Below are 12691 nucleotides of genomic sequence, written 5' to 3' on the forward strand. Positions count from 1 at the left end.
TTTTGGTATTGCCTCTGTAGTAATGACACCTAACTCTGTATCTGGCGATTCTTCCTATATTCAGTCATAAGTCTTCAAGTTTTTGTCTCAGAATTTTATTTCTCTGGGATATTTCATCATATAAAGTCCCTCATGTTCATAGAATGAGAGCCAGTATGTAATAGTGGTTTGAGTGTTGGATCAATATTCTAGGACAGGATCCAAATCCTTGCTTGACCATGGAACCTCACTGGTTGATCTTGGGCAAGTTGCACTCTCAGCCTTTGAATAAATCTGGCCAAGAAAACCCCATGACAGATTCACCTTAACGTCATTTTAAGTTGGAAACAATCTGAAGGCACATAGCAACACCAACAGGGCTCAAAGAGCAAAAAGATTTTAATTGGCCTGTCTGATTAACTAATTATTGCTGTTCTGGATGTGTAGGACTAGTCTATAAGAATGAATGTTTTAATAGACTCAAACTGGCTTAATCCAAGTGCTTTTGACCTATCAATGGGACAATAAATGGACAAATAGCTTATCATTTCATGTTGTAAAAATAATACCAGTGCCCCAGAATGTATTTGCTTCAGCAAAATTAAAAAGTTTTGTTTCTTTGGGAATGCTGAATAGTTAAGTGTTAATTCCTTAATAAATATTTATCTTGCTACATTGCTACATTAGCAATGTGGAAACAATCATGGAAAAACAACCAGAAATTTACAAAATTCAACACAATAAAAGAAAATTATCTCAAAAATTTACATAGATGGTACTTAACTCCCTCAAGACTATCCAAAATGAAAAAAAAATTCGGATGGTACCTTTTGGAAGTGTAAAGGAAAAATTGGTACTGTGTATCATGTATGGTGGCAATGTGAAGAAATCCAAAAATATTGGGAAAAAATATACAAAGCCATACAATAGGTGGTAAAAATAAATATCCCCTTATCTCCTGAATTATTTTTATTAAATATCACAGGTGTGATTCAACACAAGTTGGACAACAATCAGATTAGTTTTATTTTGTATTTGATCTCAGCAGCCCGAATGGTCTTTGCCAGATACTGGGAAACAAGGACAATACCCGACATAGTAGAATGGAAATTAAAGGTTCATGAGATGAAAATAATGGATAAATTGACAATGTATGCTGCAGGAAAAACAGAGCAAGAGTATGAGAAAAAATGGGGAATGGTGGGGAAAATGTGGTTATTAGTTGAGAAATAAGAATAACAGATATTAAGTAATATGAGATAATTATTGTAAGGGAAATAATTTAAAAATAATGTTGACAGGGCAGGAGTATAAGGGTGGGAAATTATACATGATTCTAGTAGAATTTTACTTCTTTTCTATATTGATACAAGCAGTTATAGTATTAAAGAGAATCATAAGTGAAATACAAAGACACACAGAAGTCCTTTGCTTTTAAGTTTTTGGTTTTTTTTACTATCTCCTTGGTAGACAAAGAGCTATTGTGTTATATGGTCATACGGGAAAAAATGATATTCTGTAAAACTCAATAAATATTATTAATAAGGAATAAATATTTATCTTGTTTAATCTTAAACATTAGGAACTGTCATTGGTAATTCAGATCATTTTGATTAAAACATCAAATGCTAAAAGATTTTCAGTATTAATTTAAAAAAACCTCAGATGTGTGATTAAAAGGTTGATTTGGATGGGTGGGTGTGGGTGTGCACGCATACATACTCATGGGGGGATGTGGAGAAAGTGCAGAAATTGCATGTCACAGAATTCCATGCCTCTGGTCAGCAGTACAGTGGACCCTTGTTATACGCTGGGGTTTGGTTCCAAGATCCCCCGTGTATAACAAAATCCGTGTATGCTCAAGTCCCATTAAATATAATGACATAGCAAAATGGTGTCCCTTATAAAAAATGGAAAATCAAGGTTTGATATTTGAAATGTATACTTTTTGGGAACATTTTCAAACCATGTATGCTTGAATCCATGTATAAAAAATCTGTGTATAAGAAGGGCCGACTGTACTGTTTCTCAAATAATGTCTGACATGTACAAACAAAAATCCATCAGTGATACCTTTACTGGCCAACCAAAATGCACAATATACTTCTTGCAAGCTTTCAAAGCTTCATGGGCTTCTTCATCAGGCAAGATGTTACAAACCAAACCGGGGGGGGGGGGGGGGGCAATTGGAGATGTTAGTCAGATGCCTGCATGTTGTTTCAGTACTTAGTAAAGATGTTGGGGGAGGATATATTTTGATGGCAGGCTCCTCTTCCTTCTAGCCATGCAGCAATAGGGAGGTTTTCTAAGTCCAGGAAATTGAAAGTCTTTTTGCATCTCAACAGGAGTCCTCTTTTGCAATCCAATATGGCTCCATTGAGGTCACACCATCACAGGCCTCTTTGTAGGCAGAGAGAGAACAATGTAGGCAGAGAACAATTTCCCCAGTATTATCATTGTTTCCAAGGAGTTCAGTGGTCTAGTGATACATGTGAAGTATGGCAGTCTTTATTTAGACAGCCTGTCTCCTAGGGAGAGTTAAAGCTTTATTCATTCTCAGACTCATTTATGTCTTTTTTGGAGGTCCACATTTCTCCTACAGCACCATATTTCAAATAAGCCGATTCTCTTCCTGTCAGGTTTCCTCACTGCCCAGCTTTCGCAACCACACACAGAAACTGGAAATAATGTACGATGACATGGGGCATTTTAACTTTAGTCAAAACAGCTTGAGACTGCAACTCTGAGGTGGGATAGACTAAGTAGCTGATATTATCAAGCCTCTATGAAAATGAGATAGAAATTCCAAAACGTAATAAAAACAGTAATCAGAAATGTCTACTAGAGGTCTGGAAACAGACAATTATAGTTCAATATCCAAAATTTTGATGGTGCCTGGTCCACTCTCCCTTTGTTGTATATTTATGTTCTTCTGCCCCATCTGTTCCCCAATATGTAGGAATAAGTACTTTCATAGCTCCTTGCAGATATTTCTCTATATGCTACTTTCCCATTTATTACTACACTTCAATAGCTTTCATACTGCAATCATTTTATATTTAATTCAAATCATTAAAGATTTTATAGCTATCAGGCCAAATAGCAGAATTCTTTAAAATTTGTATATTTTTATACATAGTGCCAAATAGCCCAGATAATTGGTCTCTTCATCTCCAGTTTCACTTTCCTGCTGCTTTTTATAAAATCATCATTAGATGGTCTTCTAAACTGAGGTACAAAATAGTTGTGCCTCTAAAACTATGCCTAAATCCTATTGTTAGTCCTACCTGGAGTAGATTCTATGGGTCAAGGTTAAATTGGTAAGTCAACACTTATATAAATTACATTGATTCAGTGGGTTTACTCTAGCTGGGCCTAGCAATAGAATTCAGGTCATTAAAACAAACAAAAAAGCAAGCAAGCAAACACACCTTCATCCTTCACCTAAAGATAATTCCTTTATAATTGCAAAAGTGGGATCCCTGTTGATATGCAAATGGATTAGGGGCCTGCCTGCAAAAGATATCCTTCCCATCATAACACCTTTACTTACTAAGGAGTGAAACAACATGCAGGCATCTGACTAATATCTCCAATTGTTTTTTTTTCTCCTCCTGTTTGGTTTTAACATCTTGCCTGATGAAGAAGCCCATTGAGTGTCGAAATTGTGCAACAAGTATATTGTGCATTTCTGTTGGCCAGTAAAGCTATCACTGATGGATTTTTGTTTGTATTTGTTAAATGGCCAACACAGCTACCCCTGAATGTGCAGTCACTATAGTGGAAGCACATGAGCAAGAACTTTCACCCTTTGCAGAACCTGCTACTTTAGGCCTCTGTCTGTCTCAGTGGTTACTGGAAATGGAGTCCTGTGTACCACATGTCTGTATGAAAATGGATCCCTGAAAATGAGGCACAGATTGCCAACATGAGTGACAAAGACAAAGGATACAGCAGAGGACTTAAATGACCAAATTGGGCAAAAGGGGTGGCAAAGGGGGATTCAAAAGATACTAATGAAAACCCTTTTACCTCTGGATGTTGTTGACCTATAGAGACAGAGAAGATGTTTTACACTGAGTCAGAGACCATTGGTTCCTCTAGCCCATTGTTGTCAACTCTGACAGGCAGTGGGTCTTCAAGTGGGATTCTTTCCTTGCCTTTACTGTTCAATCTATTTTAAAAAAACAGATGGGGAAGAAAAGGAGAGGGAGTAGCATTATATTTCAAAAACGAATTCAGATGTACATAAATCCATATGAGTGAACAAACTGGATTAGTGGCAAGCGTTAGGTAAAAATAAGTGGAGAAATAAATAAAAACAAGACTGTGGTAGGAGTTTACTACAACCCACCAAACTAAGATGTGGTGATGGATGATGACCTTCTGAAACACATCTCAGAAATCTCCAAGAAGCATAAACTGGTAGTTATGGGGGACGTCAGTTATCCTATACCTGTTGTGAGACTAGCTCTGCTAAGCATAAATTCTCCACCAAATTCCTGATGTGCCTTGAAGAGTTGGTCACTGGAATCAAACAAGTTAGCATGGTAGGGAAGAGTGACCATATAATGCTAGGATTCAAGATTATAGGAAAGACCAAAGAAAAGTGTAAACCAAACGCAAACCCTGGATTTCAGGAAAGTTGATTTTATCAACCTCAGAGAAATTCTATCTAGACAGAATTCCATGGCTAGAGATGCTAAAGCATGGATGGGATTTCATGAAGAAGGAACTGCTAGAACCCAGCTAGAAGCATCACCATAAACAATTCCAAGGAAGAAGAAAAATAGGAAACATCTTTGGGGGGGGGGGGGACTATGGCTCCATAGTAAACTTGAGGAGAAAATAGTGTGAGGGGAGAGCATAGACATCCTTCGGCCTGTGAGGGAATGAACAGGCAGGCCCAGTTCCACCAGGGCTAGCCTGAAGAAGAAGAGCCCTCCCTCCAGTCCATCTGCCTTGGTCCAGGCCTCAGAGGGAGAGAATAACCACTGGACCTCATCCCCTTTCCCACCACCATTCCCTTCTCCTTTTGTGTCGTGCCTTTTAGATTGTAAGCCTGAGGGCAGGGAACCATCCAATTAAAAATAATAAATGTAAGCCACTCTGATAGCCATTAGGGCTGAAGGGCGGGGTATAATTACCATAAATAAATAAATAGAATGAAAAGGAAGAAGAATCACCCAGGAAGAATACAGAGGTGTAGTTCAAGCTTGCAGAGATAGTGTAAGATAACTAAAGCTCAAAGTGAGCTGAGTCTAGCTAGGCAAACAAGAAGGAACAAAAAGGGTTTTTCCCCAAATATGTTCAAAGCAAGAGAATGATGAAATGGTGGGGCTGCTACTCAGCAAGGTTGGTAAAATGCTAACAGATCACAAAAGGCAGAACTACTCAAATCAAGGTCAGATTAACTGCATCTCAGAATACTGAATGGACTTGCTGACATACAGAATCACTTGCCATCAGTTTTGAAAAATCTTGGAGAACATCTGAGGTGTCAGAAGATTGGAGATGAAGAAGATCCAGGAAATAACATGCCAATCAGCCTGACCTTGATAATAGTAAAAATACTAGAGTGGGTTATACAGGAGTCTATTTGCAAAGTATCTTAGTGATAATACTGTGATTAGTAGGAGGCAGCATGGGTTTGTGAAGAAGAAATCTTGCCAAATGAACTGACAGACAGGGACAACTCCAGACAGTCTGTAAGTATTTAGAAAGCAATGCCATAATCTCTAACAGTCAACATGGGTTCCTCAAAAACAAGTCATGCCAAACTAAGTTTATCTAATTTTTGATAAAATGACCAGTTTGGTAGATTATGGGAATGTTGTGGATGTAGAATACCTTGATTTGAGTAAGGTGTTTGACAAGGTCCCCCATGATATTCTTGCAAACAAGCTACTATAAGACAGGCTAGACAATGCTACTGTTAGGTGGAATTGTAATTGACCAACCAAACTCAAAGAGTGCTCAACAATGCCTGTTCGTCCTGGAGAGACATGACTAGTGGGGTGCCATAGGGTTCTGTCCTGGGCCCAGTGCCATGCAATACTTTTATCAGTGACTTAGATGAAGGAATAAAGGGCATGCTTATAATATTTGCAGATGATGCTAAATTAGGAGAAACAGCTAAAACGCCAGAGGACATGATCAACATTCAAAATGATCTCACTAAATTAGAAAACTGGGTCAAATGGGGATTTCAAGGGGGAGAAGTACAAGGTACTACACTTAGGGAGAAAAAATGATATGCACAGATATAGGATGAGGGACAACTGGCTTGACAACAGTACATGTGAAAGGAATCTATGAGTCCTAGTAGACCACAAACTGAACATGAGTCAACAGTGTGATGCAGCAGCCAAAACAACCAATGCAATTCTAGGCTGTATCAACAGAAGTATAAGGTCACTATTGTGCTTTACTACATTCAGTTCTGGGAACCTGTCATGCCCAGCCTGGAGGATGGCTTGGAGGACTCAGAGGATGAGCTAGAGCCCCTGGGACCTGAACCTGTAATGGAGGAGCCAGAGCCCCTGGGGCTTGAACCTGTAACGGAGGAGCCAGAGGCTGGCCCTAGTTCTGCTGGAGCAGAGTCTATGGCCCCTCCAGAGATTCAGCAGTCAAGTTTGCCTGGTGCCGAGGCTGTGGACACGGAGGAGGATCTGGGCAGTGTGCCTACCTTCAATGAGCGTCGAGCAGAAAGAGAGGGCCTTCGAAGATCTCGGAGGCTTTATCAGAAGCGTCTTCGTAATCAGACACAGCTGAAGGCCGGCTCCTTGCCTTCTTAAGCACCTAGAGCATGTGTGGTTCTTTGCCAGTGGATATCTGACTCTTTTAGAGGAAAGACTCTGTCTCTGGCTCCTTTGGCTTCTTGTCTTGACTACCCGGAAACCTTGACCTTGGACTGCTTTATCGACCTGCCTATCTGTTGCCCTGAACCTCGGACCGTCTGACAATTCTCTTGGTAATCCCTTTTGCTAGAACTACTGTGAATCTCCAGGACTGTGTAGCTTACACTGACTTTGCTGTGCTGGGAGGGGGTTTGTTTGTTTGGGAACTAGCTGCCTTATCAGCCCTTTGGCTGCTTTCCCGGACAGAACCACAATTCAAAACAGATGTTGACAAGCTGGAGTGTCCAGAGGAGGGTGACCAAAATGATGAAAGGTCTGGACACCATGTTCCATGACTTAGGGAACAGGGGATGTTTAGCCTGGAGAAGAGGAGGTTAAGCGGTGACATGATAGCTATGCTTAAATATCTAAGCTTGGTTTCTACTGCTCCAGAGACTAGGATACAGAGCAGTGGATTCAAGCTACAGGAAAAGAGATTCTGCCTAACATTAGGAAGAACTTCATGATGTTAAGAGCTGTTGGACAATGGAATACATTGCCTCAGAGTATGGAGGAGTCTTCTTCATTGGTGGTTTTTAAACTGAGACTGGATGGCCATCTGTTGGGACTACTTTGATAATGTATTCCTACATGGCAGGGGTTTGGACTTGATGGCCCTTGAAGTCTCTTCCATCTCTATCATTCTATGATTATAAGCCTATTTTAGCACTTTCTTTGACTGTCTTTAGTTATTGTTCCAGGTGTTTGTTATTTTCTGCTAGGAGCATGGTGTCATCAGCATATCTTAGGCTGTTTATGTTTCTTCCTCTGATCTTCGCTCCTCTTTCTTCTGAGTCTAAGCCTGTTCTGTGTATGATATTTTCTGCATACAAGTTGAACAAATAAGGTGATAATATCCAGCCTTGTCTGACCCCATTGCCAATTCTCTGTATTTTGCTCTGACAGCAGCCTCTTTTCCTGAGTACAGACTCCATATCAGGACAATCAACTGTGATGGCACTCCCATTTCTTTAAGAGCATTCCATAATTTTTCAAGGTCTATGCAGTCAAAGGCTTTGCTGTAAGGACTTTAAAAAGTTTGGTTCCAGCTCACTAGGCAGATGTTCCAAAGCAGTCTCTGTCACACTAGCCTTCTATATTTTTATGGTCAGGTCAGTAATTTAGTAGATGGTGGGAGTGCTGTAGATTAATTTATCTGAATTTCAGCAAGGCATTTGATAAGGTTCCCCTATGATAATCTCTTGAGCAAACTGAGTAAATATGGAATAGATGGAAACACCATCAGATCCATAATTGGTTGGGAAATCATGCTCAAAGAGTTGTAACAAATGGCTGTGCTTCAAACTGGAATGGACTCTCAAATGGAAAGCTGCAAGGTTCTGTCCTTGGCCAATGCATTTAAATATTTTTATTAATGATTTAGATGCTGGCGATGCAGGAATCCTTATAAAATTTGCAAATGACACAAAACTGGGAGGTGTGACTAACGCATTGGAAGATAGGAACAGAATTTAAAAGGACCTTGATAAACTTGAAAACTGGGCTGAAATTAATAAAATAAAATTCAAGAGAGACAAATGCAAAATTCTAAACTTAGAAACTACTAAAACCAAATGCTCAGGTATATGATGGAGAATACATAGTTTACCAGAACTACATGTGAAAAAGACCTTAGGAGTATTGTTGATCATAAGTTGAACATGAACCAGCTGTGAAATGCTGCAGCCCAAAAGACAAATACTACCTTAGCCTGCATTAATAGAAGGATAGTTTCCAAACTGAGGGAGTCCGTGCTGGTCAAGCCTCATCTGAAGTGCCATGGTTTCTTTTCTTGGTGCCTGGCTATAAGATAAGTATAGATAGGTTGGAGCAAGTTCAGAGAAAGACAATGAACATAATGAGAGGTATGGAGAACAAAACATATGAGGAGAGGTTGAAAGAGCTGAGCACGTTAATTTTGGTGAAGAGAAGACTGTGGAATGACATAGTTGCACTCTTTAAACACCTTGAGGGCTTCCACAGAGAGGTGGGTGCAGGGTTGTTCTGTTCTGCCTCAGAATGTAGAACTAAGCGGCTAAACAGATGGCTGTAAAGGAGCGGCTCTTATTGCCGGTCTGTTTTGCCCCTAAGGCTCAACATGTCCAAGACGGAGCTTCTTGTCTTTCTTCCTAAGCCCACCCTTCAACTCTCCTTTTCTGTCTCTGTGGACAACATTTCCATTCAACCAGTCCAGCAAGCCCGCAGTCTTGGTTTTATCTTTGACTCTTCTCTGTCGTGTATCCCTCAGATCCAGACCACAGCCAAGGCTTGTAGATTCTTTTTGTACAATATTGCCAAAATCCGACCATATCTCTCCGCCTCTACTGCCAAGATCCATGCCCTAGTGGTCTCACGACTGGATTACTGTAACGTCCTCCTGGATGGGCTTCCTCTTTCTCACCTCCATCCTTTAATCTCTGTTCAGCATTCAGCTACACGCATTATCACTTCCACCCACCGCTCTGACCACATCTCTCCTGTGTTGGCATCCCTTCACTGGCTCCCTCTCCCTTTCCGCATTCAGTATAAGCCCCTGCTGCCGACATTCAAAGCCCTCCATGGACTGGCCCCTCCTTACTTATCAGACCTTCTTTCTCCTCACCTTCCCACCAGGGCCCTCCGTTCTGGTAGTCAAGGTCTGCTGTCTCAGCCCAGGATTTCCTCTGCCCCATCCCGGATTCACCCCATTTCACTTGCTGCCCCTCACTCCTGGAACCTTCTTCCCCCACAAGCAAGAGCCATCATTTCTTTAACCAGCTTCAAAACGGAGTTGAAAACCATCCTGTTCAGAGAAGCCTTCCCAGGCATTGCATAATTGTCGCTTACTATCTGATGTTCTTTTGTTGCCTGTTTATCGATCCATTTCCTGTATTGCTATGTATTGTATATGTATTATCCTACTTGAGAGTATGTATTTTCCCTGGAAAATGATTAACCTTCCATTTTGAAGCCAAGCCCTCCCTCCAGTCCATCTGCCTTGATCCAGGCCTCGGAGGTAGAGAGGAACTGCTGGACCTCTTACCCTTTCCCTCCACCACTCCCTTCTTCTTCTGTGTCATGTCTTTTTAGATTGTAAGCCCGAAGGCAGGGAACCGTCTAACTAAAAAGATTGCATGTACAGCGCTGTGTAAATTTACAGCGCTTCATAAATAAAGGTTAATAATAATAATAATAATAAGGATTTGAAGTTAAGGGAGAATAAATTGAACATTAGAAATAACTTCTTAACAGTGTAAATTTACAGCGCTTCATAAATAAAGGTTAATAATAATAATAACAGTGAGAATAGTTCAGCATTGGAATCAATTGTCTAGAGAGCTGGTGGGGTCTCTTTCTCTGGACATCTTCAAATAAGAGGCTGGACAGCTACCTTCTGGAAATGCTCTAGTTGGAGATCTTTACTGAGCAGGGGATTGGACCCATAGAGTCTATCAGGTTTCCTCCAACTCTGTGATTCCATGATTCTACCTGCAGAGCATTGGTATTACATACTTAGTTATCTCCCATCCAAGTATTAAGTGGGCCACTCCCTGCTTAGTTTCTAAGATGGGATCAGGTGAGTTCAGGGTGGTATGATGCGGTACCACCTCTGCCTTTCCTTCTTGCAATCTGCCACAGCAAAAGAAGGAATTTTGATTTGAAAGCTATTTTAGCAGCATCCCACATACTGGCTAAAAGGCTAGAAAACATAGCAGTGTGTCAAGGCAAGGAGAAAGGATAAGGCAGAAGACTTAATGTGGATCCTGACTGTTGTCTGATTGTTGTCAGAGTAGTAAGTAGAGAGGAAATAACTTTCCCTGATTATTGTACTAGGAAACGTTTTGTCTGATTTTTGTCCCTTTCCACTGTTTCATCCTCCCCCGCACCTTACCCTGTGATTGGGATAGTGATTCTAAACCAATAATGTGTTGTACCCCCTTCAGGCAGACTGTAAGACCGCAGTAAAATTAACAGAAGAAAATTGCTGAATGTCTTTTCCAGAATGAATTGTCAACAGATGTCTCTGTGATTTGGCACATGATGCAGATCCAACAGTACCATTGTTTTAAAGGTAAACTACAGAGTGTTTGTCATCAGTGCTACAAATCTGGGGTTATGGTGACTGAAAGGGATTACGAGTGTCTTAATGTGGTCCTCTTTACCCCTTGACATTGTGGACTTGTAGGAACAGAGGAAGGTGCCTTACACTGAGTATAGGAAATTATTACAAGAGCATAGTTCACCAGCAAAATTCCGGCCATAGTGATAATTTCTGACCTATGATGTATGAGAGGGATAGAAACAATGCAGAAGCTCTCATAAAATCCCTGTGCAGACACAAGGATCTTTAAGCAAAACTGAAGCAATGTGGGTTGCTGCTTCTTCAGTGATGCCATGGAACCCTGAAAGTTCTAACAAGAAGTTCATTTGTTTTTTAAAATAATGATTGAGACATATGTTAACTGTAACAGAATTCTAGACCTAAAAACACAGAAAGTATTTTAAATGTGTCGTTGCCTCTTAGACTCTCTTGGCTTCAAATTCAACAAATTACCTAATTTGTGTTACAGCTAGTATGGTCAGGAGATCATAGATCATTGACCATACTTGAACAAATATGTACAGTACCAGGTCCACTAGTGAAAGGAGGTTCAGGAGCATTGTATAACTGGATGGTTGAAAACTCCTATGGGAGGGGTACTTTTTATAAAACAGGGTGGGAGTTGGATATACAGTCAGTTATTTCAGATGCAGAATGGCATCATATATGGTCATGTCCTCCTTATAAGTCTAAGTCATCTGCCCTACGGGAAAACACACTGAAAGTGGTATACAAATGGTACCTGACCCCTGTCCAGCTAGCACGAATGACAAGGAAGACATCTTTGTGCTGGAGGGGTTGTAGGGCAAGAGGTACATACCTACACATATGGTTGGAATGCCCAATTGTCCAACAATCCTGGACACAGATTATTCAATTGAAGTCAGACATCACTAAACAAAAGGTTCAACCCACCCCAGAATTGCTTCTCTTGTCAATATTTAAATTTGACTATAAATTTCTCCATCATAAAGAAATTATATCCTTTTCAGTTGCTATAGCTAGATTAATCATTGCCAGAAACTTGAAAACAGGTCCTCTGTCCATGGATCAATGGTGGACAAAGTTCTGGGAAGGATGGTTAATGGAGAAGCTTGAAGACAATGCCAGGAGAACCTCTGAGGCAAGGAACTGCAACCACTTCAAGGAAAAGTGGTTACCTCTTATAGATTATGTTAACTCCAATTCTCATGCTCATGTTCCACCACAGCACCGCAGGAGATTTTGGTTTGGTGTTTTGAATGAGACCTCAGCTCTGTAAATCTGTATATTAGCTCATGTTTTTAAAATAGAATGGTGATGTAATTGTGTTTTACCTTTCATAAACAATAAAATATTTTAAAAAACTAATCTACATGTAAAATTTATTATTAATTGATGCAATATTTGCTGACACTAATTATGACTTTTGCTATATCTTTATGCATGATGTTTGTGGAACAAGACTAATCTGCTGCTGCCTTATAGATCCACCCCTCCTGCCTTGTCAGCAACTGTAATAAACTTGCTGAAAGCAGTGACAACAACAGAAGAGAGGAAAGGTAGAAGCAGTGTTCTGAACTGCACTGTCGTGCCGGAGACACCGAGAAATCTCTACAGCTTCAGCCAAGCAAAAACTAGACAGGTAAAAAAAAAAAAGTAAACAGGAAACTGAATGCAGAAAACAGAGCTGAGATACTTGCTTTTGTTGCTGACTTCTTGAATGTTAAGAATAAAAGAAACTGCACGCTTG

This window comes from Sceloporus occidentalis, unplaced genomic scaffold (genome assembly GCF_023333645.1).
Source record: "Sceloporus occidentalis isolate IW3139 unplaced genomic scaffold, rSceOcc1.0.p SCAF_1, whole genome shotgun sequence".
NCBI classification, from domain to species: domain Eukaryota; kingdom Metazoa; phylum Chordata; class Lepidosauria; order Squamata; family Phrynosomatidae; genus Sceloporus; species Sceloporus occidentalis.